Source organism: Balaenoptera physalus (assembly GCF_965194825.1).
Source record: "Balaenoptera physalus genome assembly, chromosome: 5".
NCBI classification, from domain to species: domain Eukaryota; kingdom Metazoa; phylum Chordata; class Mammalia; order Artiodactyla; family Balaenopteridae; genus Balaenoptera; species Balaenoptera physalus.
In genome coordinates, this window is record NC_138884.1 from 130,048,146 (window position 1) to 130,060,664 (window position 12,519).

A 12,519-nucleotide genomic window follows, 5' to 3' on the forward strand; every position below is an offset into this window, starting at 1 on the left:
AAAAATACACAGAAAAAATATTTCCCATTTTGATTCAGCTGTACCAGTTTTAGGTGAAGAATGTGTTAATAAATTTGACAACAGACCTTTTAACTATATCTTCAGAGGTGATTATTGAAGAAATATTAATATTGTAAAATAGATGATATCATTCATGTCTTTAAATATTTTACTTCATATTTACCTTCATTATTTGACAAAAATGAATCAAATATCATAACATTCAGAATAAAATGATGGAATACATTTTCATGCCACATAACGTATGTAGCATATTGTACTTAGTTAATCGGAACCATCTTCCAAATAAGCCTGCATTGACACACTTGAATCACATTTCTCTTATTAATGCATCTTTCGAAAACATGTCCGGTAAGCTGTATCTAAGCATATTTTTCCACATGGGGATTTAAAATAAAATACAAACAATAGTAATTGTTCAAACAAAGGCATATTTTAAAGTGGAAGGCTGCATGGGACTATAAAAGAGGAGTTTACAAACTCCACTCACCCAGTGAAGAGCTGGAAGTGGGTCTGTGTTCAGAGAGAAGGGCCTGTGTTGATGAAATAAACCACAGTACTTAACGCTGTTTAGTTTATACTGTAAATGTGGGCAGATAATGTGGGCTAGAGACATTATTTCATCCGTGGGGCATATGGTAATTATATCCACATTAAAGCATTTTTGCTAATCACACACATACATGCTCACATCTTTGCTGCTGATGGGGTACAGCTGACACCAAGGGACACCTCATGGATTTCGGTTCATCAGCACATTTCTCTCTGTGTGTATCTCGTACCTCAGGGGCTACCACAGCTCCTCTCAAATGACTTCTCCTCCCCGCACTCACTACACAGACGATTACAACATAAACACAGCACTATAACAGAAGTTTATAGTTTCAGCAGAGGAAGTGACTCTGGCAGTTTTTATCAACTATTGTTTTCCCCGAGCTTAGTCTAAGTTGGGCAATCTGAGTATTTAGTTGGCATGGCCACTGACATAAAAGCCTATAGCTCCACCGAATTAGTGGCTCAAATTCAAACAAAAGGCAGGCCTTGTGTATCAGGCCACCCCATAAGGCTATCTTAAGTATTGACGATGTGTTATACTCTATACTGTTTTTTTAATCTACATGAATATTTGTAATAATTTCTCCATATAAAAAAAACCCGGTGTCAAATATTCCTAATTATCTCATAAATTTGTTTTTACAGTATTTTTTTGAATCAAGATTCAAACAACATCCACACATTACATTTTAAACTATAGCTTCTCCTCCCTTTTTGTTTTCCTTACAATTTATTTGTAAAGAAATAGAGTCACTAGTGATGTTCTGTAGTATTTCTCACATTCTGGATTTTGTTGATTGCCAGCTCTATGGTAATATTTAACATGTTCTTCTACCATTGTATTTCCCATAAACTGAGTTATATCCAGAATCTTGATTTGACGTAGGTCGATGCTTTGGCAAAAAATACTTCATAGAATGTATTTCATAATTCCAACAGGAGGCACATAGTGTCCACTTTTCTCTCTTTGTGTGATGTTAATAGCCATTGATTATATACTTACCTAGATCCATTTTTTTATTGGAGGTTTGCAAAATGGTGATCTTCTAATTCTTTCTCTGTTATTTGTTAGCTGGGATAATTTTATAAAAATAAACCTCAGGATATTTGGTTATCCTGAGGTTGTATAGGAAAAGCAGGTGGAATACTTGATTCTTTCTCTATTTACCGTTTTCAGAAAAAAATTAGAACTGGTTCTTTAGCATACTTCAAGTTTGTCACTGACGTTTTTTCCCTTTTTTATTGAAGTATAGTTGGTTTAAAACATTATTAATATATTAGTTTTAGGTGTACAACATACCAATTCAATATTCTTATAAATTATACTCCATTTAAAGTTATTACAAAATAATGGGTATATTTCCCTGTGCTGTACAATATATCTTTGATGATTATCTATTTTATACATAGTAGTTTGTACCTCTTAATTCCATAGCCCCTCATCCCTCTTCCTACTGGCAACCACTAGTTTGTTCCTATATCTGTGAGTCTGTTTCTGTTTTGTTATATACATTTGTTTTTATTATACTGAGTGTTTTAAATGTGCTTTTTCTTTCAATCTTCACAACAGTCCTACATGAATAAATAATTATTTGTACTTATCAGTGAGGAAACTGAAGGATAAGTAACTTGCCTAGAATCAGGATTCAAATCCTGGACAGTTCAGAACTTACGCTCCCTCCACAGGACTCTGGGCCATATTCAGAGGTCATAAGAATTGAAAAAAAAAAAAAAAAATTATGCCCTGCAGCACCTAACCACCACCATAATATGTAACTCAGAGTAAAAGAGTATTTTAAAAAATATCACAAGAGTACAATGTAAGCCAAAATTGAAAATACTTCAATTCTAGACCTCTGTAAATTCGTGGATAAATTCATTGCATGTGGGCTTTTCAGACTGTTTCCATTTAGTTCCCGTTTGCTGGTGCCCTGAGGGAGCGCATGGCAGCCTGCTGGGGAGTCTGGCACTGACTTTCCCATGTTGCTGCCTTAGCGGAAGATGTCTTAATATGCCATTTATAAGACAGACACTCCTGAGCCTCGGATGCTCTCACTGGTGTTTTAGCCGTTTTTGCCTAAAGAGTCAGTGGAAGTCACATTTGGTGTGCTTATTTTGCTGCTCACCCAGATCCCTGTGGGGCTTAAAAAGATTAAGCCCTTCTGATACCCAGATTGTTGGTCTTTAATGCTCCACTACTCACCATTCTGCAGGGGCTCAGAAGGCAGGTTGACAGCAAGTTATGCAGACACAAGTCCAGCAGTGCCAAGTGTGTCAGAGTGACTCCTGAATAGGAAACATGCTTTCCAGCAAACGTGATGTGTTAAAGTCCATACGTTTGCCTTGTCTTAATGTTATGTTTGGCCATTACTGGATCAAAGGCCAGATGATTTTCACAAGCACTGTGCCATGTACCCTTTCTCAAACCACATGCTGGCAATAAGTATTTCTGGTGGTGTCGGCAGGCAATTCTCCATGCATCTCCTGCATTTCCACATGTCTTATGAACAGAGGCACTGACTCCCTTTGTTCTGCAATATCTCTTCAAGGATATTAGTGTAGCAAACAGCCTTGGAAGAGAGAAATTGTGCTCCCTCCTGAGGAAAGGGCAGGTTTTTGATTACTGTCCAGTACAATAAAAACAATGTTACTGCCTGTTATAAAAGATTTGGTTCCCCTAAACTCAGGGATCCTCTTTCCTAACACAGCTTCGTGCACATGCAGAAGAAGGTGTCACCTGGCCTTCTTCGCATTGTCCCATGTGACTTGGGGGTCAGGAATTGGTGCAAAAATTGTGATACTTTGGCTATCGCTATTACTATGAGTAATAAACTATCTTTTGTTTCTGACCCAGGAGTCTTGGATCTTCTGCCGGTATCCATGAAACTGGTAGGTTAATTTGTTACCTTGTAAGTAGGGTAAAATTTTAGACCCTTCAAAGTTCTTGACAGATAGTTTTTAGTCCTTCTGATTTTATAAAGGCATATGTGTTATATGTCTGAATGTGTGTATATATTATGTATTTACCTACCTGTATGTATGTGTAATAAAACTATACTGTTATGTATAAATGTGTATAGAAAAATCTTGTATAATTTTTAATATGACAACTGCATCCTCGTAACTTGAAAAAAAAAGTGCCTACTCTTTTAGAGCTATTTATAAAGGCAGAACACAGAATCACATTCAGTCCTTTAACAAATGTCTTTACCTGCTCTAGGTGCATTTATTCCTAATTACCACGGCAATAACTAGTTCCTGAGCTTCAAAGAGAAGGAAACAATGAACTTTTTTGTCAAAGCTACATAGCAAATGAATACCCTTTTAAATTGTGAATTAGCCAATCCATTATAATTTTGTCTTAGGCTATTTTTGTATATTGGTGTGCGTGGTTATAATAATAAATATAATAATAAACATAATCCCCCTTAGCTCCAGAAAACTTTGAAGCTTCAAAAAAGGTTTTGTGGGATAAAATTATAAATAGTATCATAGCGTGAGGACAGTGAAAAACAACATCTATTCCTAAGCCCTATCCAACATCTGGACCCCCCTCTAGAAAAATCACTGAATAGAAATTATCCATCACATCCATCTCTCGAAAGAAAAAAGTCATTCTCTGGGAGCATCCCCATTCGAACATTTGACAGACAGAATCCTTTCGAACTCTGTCATATTGAAGGGATATTTGTTTCCCTGAATTTCACATCTGCTTCTGCTTCTGCTTCTGATGGAACGAAATTTCTAATAATGGATTCCAATATTTTGCTGACATTTATTGGCTTGTGAAATCTCTAATAATGGATTCCAATATTTTGCTGACATTTATTGGCTTATGAAATCTATCACTTTAAACATCAGTTTCCTCATCTGTATAATGCACACAGTAGTGGCCACTTCCTTGTCTAATGTGAGGGTGAAATGAGCTTTAACATTAGAAAGTGCCCAGGAGGTAGAGGTTACAGCTACTACTCACCTTCATTTTATGGCATGCTTGCAGGTGACAGCATTGTCATTTCCCAGTGATGAACTTAGGGTGATAGTTTGGTCCAATGGGCACCACATTACAATGTATCTCACTCCATTCCTAGATCACATCCACCCAAGTTCACATTAAAAGCCTTGGTTTTAATATTCTGTTGATTATAGATTTTGGTTTAGTTTTGGTTTGAAGATAGTATGAAGTTTCTGTGTGGAAAATGGGGTCCTCCCTCTACTCTTAGATAAGTTATTAAGTTAATGTTAAGACCCTCCACTAGTGATTACCTGTGTTCAATCTGACTATCCTTATAAAGTATCTTAGGTTTCCAAGCTTGAAAAAAAGGAAAAACCACTTAATTGTAATTAGGTTTAAATTTTTACTAAAAAAAAATATAACTTTAGAGCTATACACCTTGAGTAATTAGAATCTCACCAATTTTTCATACTTGACTACACTTTATTTTGAATAAGAAAAAAATCTGTATTGAATGTGCCCTCAATCTCTTAAACATTTTTAATATGTATACTCAATACATTTTCATTCATTCACAAAATACATACATATCCTACCATATTAATATATTATATACATTATAAAACATATGAAAATATGAATCTTAAAGAGGAGTTAAATTTGAAATACAGTATTTAAACTTTAATTTATTAACTATAGTTAATGACAGTAGATGTAAATCCTGATTTCAAATAGTCTTCTTGATAATTTCAAATTGCTGTGGCCATTATCTCAGAAGATCTGTTTAGATAATCATTGTTCTTATCTTGTTATGTGGTTGACAAAAAGATAATAGTAGAAATAGGCGTTAGCATTCCTGTTTCCTTGTTGGTTGTTTCTACTTGCATTATTGGTATTGTTGTTAATCTGTGATTTATTTATAGAACTTTTTTAAGGCATGTGTTTATTTTGTGAAGTACAGTAATCAAAACTAGGTAATCCATCAATCTGTTTAACTACAATGCCTGGCAATATGCTGAAAGCAAATGTGTGAGTCCAAGGATAATCTCTCCAGGATGTGGAACTCTCACCTTACCTACTTTATGTGATGGGACTTACCGATATATGAACTGAGTAAGGAGACTAGTGTCAGTCTCTGTACTGAAAATGAATTAGGCTTTTTCTTTTTTACAGTTAAGAATCAGCTATCAATAGAAATCGTAATATTTTCTTGCAACCCCAGTGAATCATGTTTCTTACGTTTGTGCTTGCTCTGGAGATCTTGTACTGCGTTACACAGGGATCTCTGCCTTACTGAGGTAAGGAACTTGGAGGTGTACTGTCTGTGTGTAAGCTCCCACCTTTTATAGGAAGAAAAATGCCTGACCAATAGTTACATCATCATTCGAGGGGAGGCCACACGTTAAAGAGCAGAGGCTGCCAGTCCTATGGCTGCAGAGCCAGTGAAAGGAATACATACGCCATCAAATTTTTCCAAGACAGGCAACTAGTTTAGACATTTCAACCTAACAAGTAAACCTCCTAGAGATCTAATTGACTTACGAAGGCTGTCTACACTGGCAAAATGCACTGCATTGGCACGCTCATCTTTTATTTGGGGGCCGTGCTTATTACAGTAGGTGACACAACCCTGCATGTGGTGAGAAGCCAGAAGAATGGATTTGGGGAGTGTCTTATGGTATGGGATTTGTCCTGGAAGCTCTGACTATGAAGTGCCCTTCTGAGTAGCAATTTATAACATACATTAATTCAGTAGTAGCTGAGCAAAAATGAACAAGATTTCCCAGGGCACTGAAGTTCCAGATTGTTTCTCTAAGGGTCACATAAATTATTGTCATTTTTTGTCAACTGTGAACCATGATTAATTAGAGCAATCCAAATTTCTGCATGTCTTATGTTACACACTTCTTTGCTTTCCCGTCTGTTTTGTCCAAAGTGTTGACCGACCAACAAGCCCCACTGGCTGTACCTCATCAAAGCTAGAGTAAACGTCTCACTATGGGCTGGAAAGAAACACCGAAGATGGCAGAAGTATGACATATAAGCAAGTGGCAAAAACAGTGATTTAGTAAAGAGACAAGCTGTGAAGCATGCGAAAGGGAGACCTAATTAAGTTCTGTTCTCTTCAGTAGTATATAAAATGCAAAGATCTACTAGCTAGAACCTATTTACATGTAAATGCTGAATCCTGTGCCCACCAGAATCAGAAGAATGTAGATTGCTTTACTTTTAAAAGAAACTGACAACTAATAGACAAAATAAGATAAAAACATCAGTGGAAATTAAAAATTGATGTATGGAGGAGAATAATGGGAGTTTATTCACTGACGGGAAGCCTCTTAGAATGGAACCTTTTTATTTGCATCTTTTTGAAACAAGAAAAGCCCACATTATCCAGCAGATGCTGCATGCAGAATTATTGTCCATCCCAGGCTTTTTGAGGTTTCCAGTCACTTAATACTCTTAACTAACTTCCGTCAAACATTTCCACAGATAAAAATCCTTTCTAAGCCACCTAAATCCTTGTTGGAAAATGGAAGGTTTATAAAAAATAGATAAAGATCTTATACTTTGCAGCCCGGTGTAGATGTTTACTGTTGCCAACGTGTGTATCCAGAGCCCTGCAAGACCACCCCATGCCCTAGGCATGGGTGACTTCACGCTATAGGGAACCTTTGTGTTTTGCTAGGTGTTTGTGCTATTTTTAGAATTGGTGGTGCCCCCTTAAGATGCAACAAATGTCCTTCTCAGCAATAAAACTTATTTCTCAGGATTTTTGTGGATTTGGTTTGATTGAATCTGGTTATTGTACTGAAATGGCAAAGAAATAGTGAAAATGGTTCTCAGAGATTCTTCAGGATGGAAAATAAGGTAATCAGAATAATTATAGTTGATATTCAAGCTGATACAGTTGCTATTCTAGGGGAAATTTTATTTGAAACACACTGAGGTTTGTTAATGCTTCTGACTTCCTGCAGTAGGCAGCTGGACAAATTGCACCTGACCATGGGCTTGTAGCAGGATGAGGCTGAGGACAAACTCTCGACAACATGTGAGTAGATTAATTACAATGAAAACCAGTAAATCAAATTTAATAAGGCTCTACATCTTAGTCTTATGAAGGCTTCCCGTTATTTCGAAATGTGCTGTCTTTAGTGGAAGAGAGAAATACTGTCTCCCTGCAGTTTTCCTGCAGGGAGATTAACCCAGAGCTATGGCTCAGGATCAGCAATAATTTCTCCTACAGCTTATATTTTAGAGGAGAAGTAAGTTTGGGGAGTCTTGGATACTTAGTTGAATTTCTCAGAGCAAAATATACCCCTGAATAAATGGATGAGATTTGAAGCATTTCACCCTTGCCTTTGAGAAAGTTTAAAATTAAAAATGGAAAGGGTGTGACAAGAGGTTAAAATTCGAAAGCAGCCCTTATTTAGTTCATTCAATAACTCTTTATCGAATGTACATTATGGACCAGACACTATTCTAACTGAACCTAATTTCATCTCATATATAAATATAAATCGTTTTGCATAGTTTTCATACATACTGAGTTTTCCAGGAACATAGCTGCTACCATTTGAGATATGATTGTTTCATTTCGTTCTTTGTTCTGAAGTTTTCCAGGAGTTGCTCACCATTTCTCAGAATCAGATTGAAGATGGCAGTGCTGTTCATGGCCTTTCAGTCGCCAGCACAGCACATCTCTGGCTCAGGCTGCATTTGTGCTCCTACTCAACATGAGGCTATGTGGGTATCCAATTGTTCTAGTGCTATTTGATGAAAACACAACCCTTTCTTCACCGAATTTCCTTTTCACCTTTATTGGAAAGCACTTGTCCATATATTTCTGCCCTTTCTTTTTTCTGTTGATCTGTTTAACTAACACTTACATCAAAACTATATTGTTTTAACTACTATAGCTTGAAATTAGGGTAAGTCTTCCATTTTTAAACTCTTTTTCAAGAATGTTCCAACTATTCTTGATCATTTGCATTTCTATATGAATTTTAGAATCACCTTATTGACTTCTAAAAAAAAAAAAAAACCCTACTGAAATTTTTGTCAGGATTGTGTTGAATCTATAGATCAATTTAGGAAGAATTGCCATTTTAGCAATGTTGAGTCTTCCAACTCATGAACAAAGCATATTTCTTCATTTATTGGGGTATTTAAGATTTCTCTAGCAGTGTTTCATAGTTTTCAGATCTTGCACATCTTTTATTAGGTTTATCCCAAAGTACTTTGTATTTTTGATACTGTTTTAAGTGATTTTGTTTAGTTTTATTTCAATTTCTGGTTATTCGTTCTTAGTGTGTGGAAATAGAATTGATTTTTGTATAATGATCTTGTATCCTACAACCTTGCTAAGCGCACTTATTAGTGAGTTGGTTTTTTGTAGATTCTATCAGATTTTCTATATAGATGACCACACCGTCCGTGAACAACACTGACTAGAACCTCCAATACAGTGTTGACTGGAAGTGTTTAGACATTCTATCTTCTTGCTAATCTCAGGGGAAAGCATTCTGTCTTTCACCATGAAGTATGATGTTAGCTGTTGATTTTTGCTTATGATCTGTATCAGGTTGAGGAACTCTCCTTCTATTTCTAGTTTGCCAAGAATTTTATCGGATATTGATGTTGAATTTTGTCAAATGCTTTGCTGTGTCTACTGAAATGATCATATCAATTTTTTTTATGTGTTAATATTGTGAATTTCATTGATTTTTTGAACGTTAAGCCAAACTTGCATCCCTTGGCACCAATCCCACCTACTGACTCTGAGGTCTGAGAGACATAAGAGAAAAAGCATCCATCATTTGAGACATGTTTCAGCAAAATTGGAAGGTGAAGTAAACACTCAGAGAAAACTGCATGCTATAGAAGAGCATGCTGAAAACAAAGAGGCAGTGTCAGAAGACATAGGAGAAAGGTTAGGGCAGAACACGGCAGAGCCTAGGGGTGGTTGTTGGTGAGTGATATGGCCTGTATTAGGAAAAAGAAAGTCGAGAGCACCTTAGGGATGAAAATATCGTAGAGTATTTAGTTGTTTGGAAAACTTGCATCAGGGGCATTGTCTAAAAATGCATGACATGGATGCTCTGAGGGTCCATGAACCAAAAGAATCGTCCCTTGGAAGGTGTCAGTTGCAGTAACTGCAGTATCTACAACATTTGATAGCTGCATGTTCTGAACAACAGTTCAGACACTGTGGTCTCCACGTGTGCAAGTTCTTAGGATGTAGCACGTCCCAGAGACTGTGATATCCGGCATGTCCTAGGCTAGAGATGAGCACAGAGTCTCAAGCCTGATATGATATCTGTTGACTCTAAAGTACTGAACTCCTGTTCTTGTCTCATTTTAGCAGGGCATTGTCTACACGACCTTAGAATCCTTGCTGCCTTAGCTGCTGCTATCCCATCCCTGAACCTTAACTCAGCATCTGGGGATCTGCTCCTTCCATTCCCACTGAAGTTAATTTTGCTGTATCCGATTGCATCCAAAGATAGAAATTTACATTGCAAAATGTAAAGGTCTTTTCTTGGTTAAATTTTTATTGGAGTATAGTTGCTTTACAATGTTGTGTTAGTTTCTACTGTACAGCAAAGTGAATCAGCTATACGTATACATATATCCCTCTTTTTTGGATTTTCTTCCCATTTGGGTCACCACAGAGCACTGAGTAAAGTTCCCTGTGCTATACGGTAGGTTCTCATTAGTTATCTATTTTATACATAGTATCAATAGTTTATATATGTCTATCCCAATCTCCCAATTCATCCCACCCTGCCTTTCCCCCTTGGTATCCATATGTTTGTTCTCTACATCTGCATCTCTATTTCTGCTTTGTAAATAAGATCATCTACAACAATTTTTTTCAGATTCCATATATATGTGTTAGCATACGGTATTTGTTTTTTCTCTTTCTGACTTACTTCACTCTGTATGACACTCTCTAGGTCCATCCACATCTCTACAAATGACCCAGTTTTGTTTCTTTTTATGGCTTAGTAATATTCCATTGTATATATGTACCACATCTTCTTTATCCATTCCTCTGTTGATGGACGTTTAGATTGTTTCCATGTCCTGGCTGTTGTAAATAGTGCTGCAGTGAACATTAGGGTGCATGTATCTTTTTTGAATTATAGTTTTCTCTGAGTGTATGCCCAGGAGTGGGATTGCTGGGTCATATGGTAGTTCTATTTTTAAAGGAACCTCCATGCTGTTCTCCATAGTGGCTGTAGCAATTAACATTCCCACCAACAGTGCAAGAGGGTTCCCATTTCTCCACACCCTCTCCAGCATTTACTGTTTGAAGATTTTTTGATGATGGCCATTCTGACTGGTGTGAGGTGATATCTCATTATAGTTTTGATTTGCATTTCTCTAATAATTAGTGATGTTGAGCATTTTTTCATGTGGCAAAATGTAAAGGTCTTTTTGAATTTATTATATTTTGGAAATCTCTGCCACTGCTCTCTCCCATTGTTAACACTGCATACCTATATGATAATAACATTATACTCATTCACACTTATATCTAGATATATTCAAGTCACACTTGAGGAATTAAGGTTAGTCAGAGTAAAATGGAACTAGTTTAACTTCCATTTTGGTCACAACCGGGTCTTTGGCACATAAAGGAAAGTAGAGAAAGAGAAATATAAGCACTTATGAGTATGATCCATTTCAGAATTAAATGCCAAGTCCAGATGGGACACAGCTGGAGCACTACACACTGTAGCTCTGCAGTAGGCAGAACCTCCAGGGCTAACAACAGACCATTTGGGATTTCTTGACTTCTTCAAACTGCAGGTTATCCCCCAAACTGCCAATCATATTTGCAAATATCTCTTAGTCACTAATTAAATAGTTATTGTTTAAAAACTATAAAACTTACAAATGGAATATCACAGAAGTTGGTAATTTGTGTATATTCAGGTTGATAGGTCAGCAGGAAGTCTTGGACAAGTCTGTGCTGGAGATTGTCCTCTGGACATGGGGATAAAGCAATTGCTCAACTCACAGGCAAGGTGAGCTGCATAGTGCTAGTTGCTCTAGAACTTAGTATGTTTTCTATGGAACCTCCATATTAGAAGCCAATGAGTCCCTGAAGATCTCTTTCTCTTTACTAATTAATTGGTAAATTAAGTAAAAAATTTTGACTTTAGCATTTGGAATTTTCTTAGTGAGAAACAGTTAAGGGCTTCCTCTTTTAAACAGTGCAAGGTAAATTTTCCTTACCCAAATTCTCACAAGCTGTAAAATCTGCTGTCATATAGCACATGGAAAGGATATTAAAAATAGTTTGAGCCAACCTCTTTAGGCTGGGTCTCATCAGTTGTTTTAAAAGATACTTTTAAACCTTCAGTTCTCTGAAATAACAGTAAGTGAAATTCATTTTGAGAATACTATCATTTTTCCAGAGATAAGAACCTAAGAAAATGGTTACACTTATTTAAAACTCTCTTAGGACATGTCTGTATAAAACTTTCCAAGTGCACACACACACACAGTCACACACATGCACAGCTAGAGGACATACCTCCAGACTGCAGTCCAGCTGTGGTGTCACCTTTGTAAATTTTAAATAAAATAATAAAGACTTAAACACTCACTGGAGGATAAAAATTTTGGAAAACCCATAATACGTTTGTTCTTACTTTATATTTGTGGTTCTTCTCAATGTTGTCAAGGGGACAGTGTTGGTCATCTATTGCTGCATAACACACCACCCAAAACAGAATATCTTAAAAAAAAGAAACTACTGTTTATTATTTCTGACAATTTTTTGGTTAGTCTGAGGTGTTTCTGCCGCTGGACTTGTGTAGGCTCAACCATGTGACCACCATTAGCTGACAGGTTGCCTAGGGGTTGGATTCATTTGAGACAGTTGGGTCTCTCTACATGTTTTCAGTTTTTAATTTTTATTTTATATTAGAGTATAGTTGATTTACAATTTTGTGTTAATTTCAGTTGTACAG

At 36.5% G+C, this 12,519-nt stretch overlaps 1 long non-coding RNA gene across 1 annotated transcript in view; it reads left to right on the plus strand.

Moving 5' to 3' along the window:
• LOC309661398 overlaps positions 1-12,519 on the plus strand; it is a 461,885-nt gene that overhangs the window by 129,165 nt on the left and 320,201 nt on the right. The window lies entirely within an intron of this gene.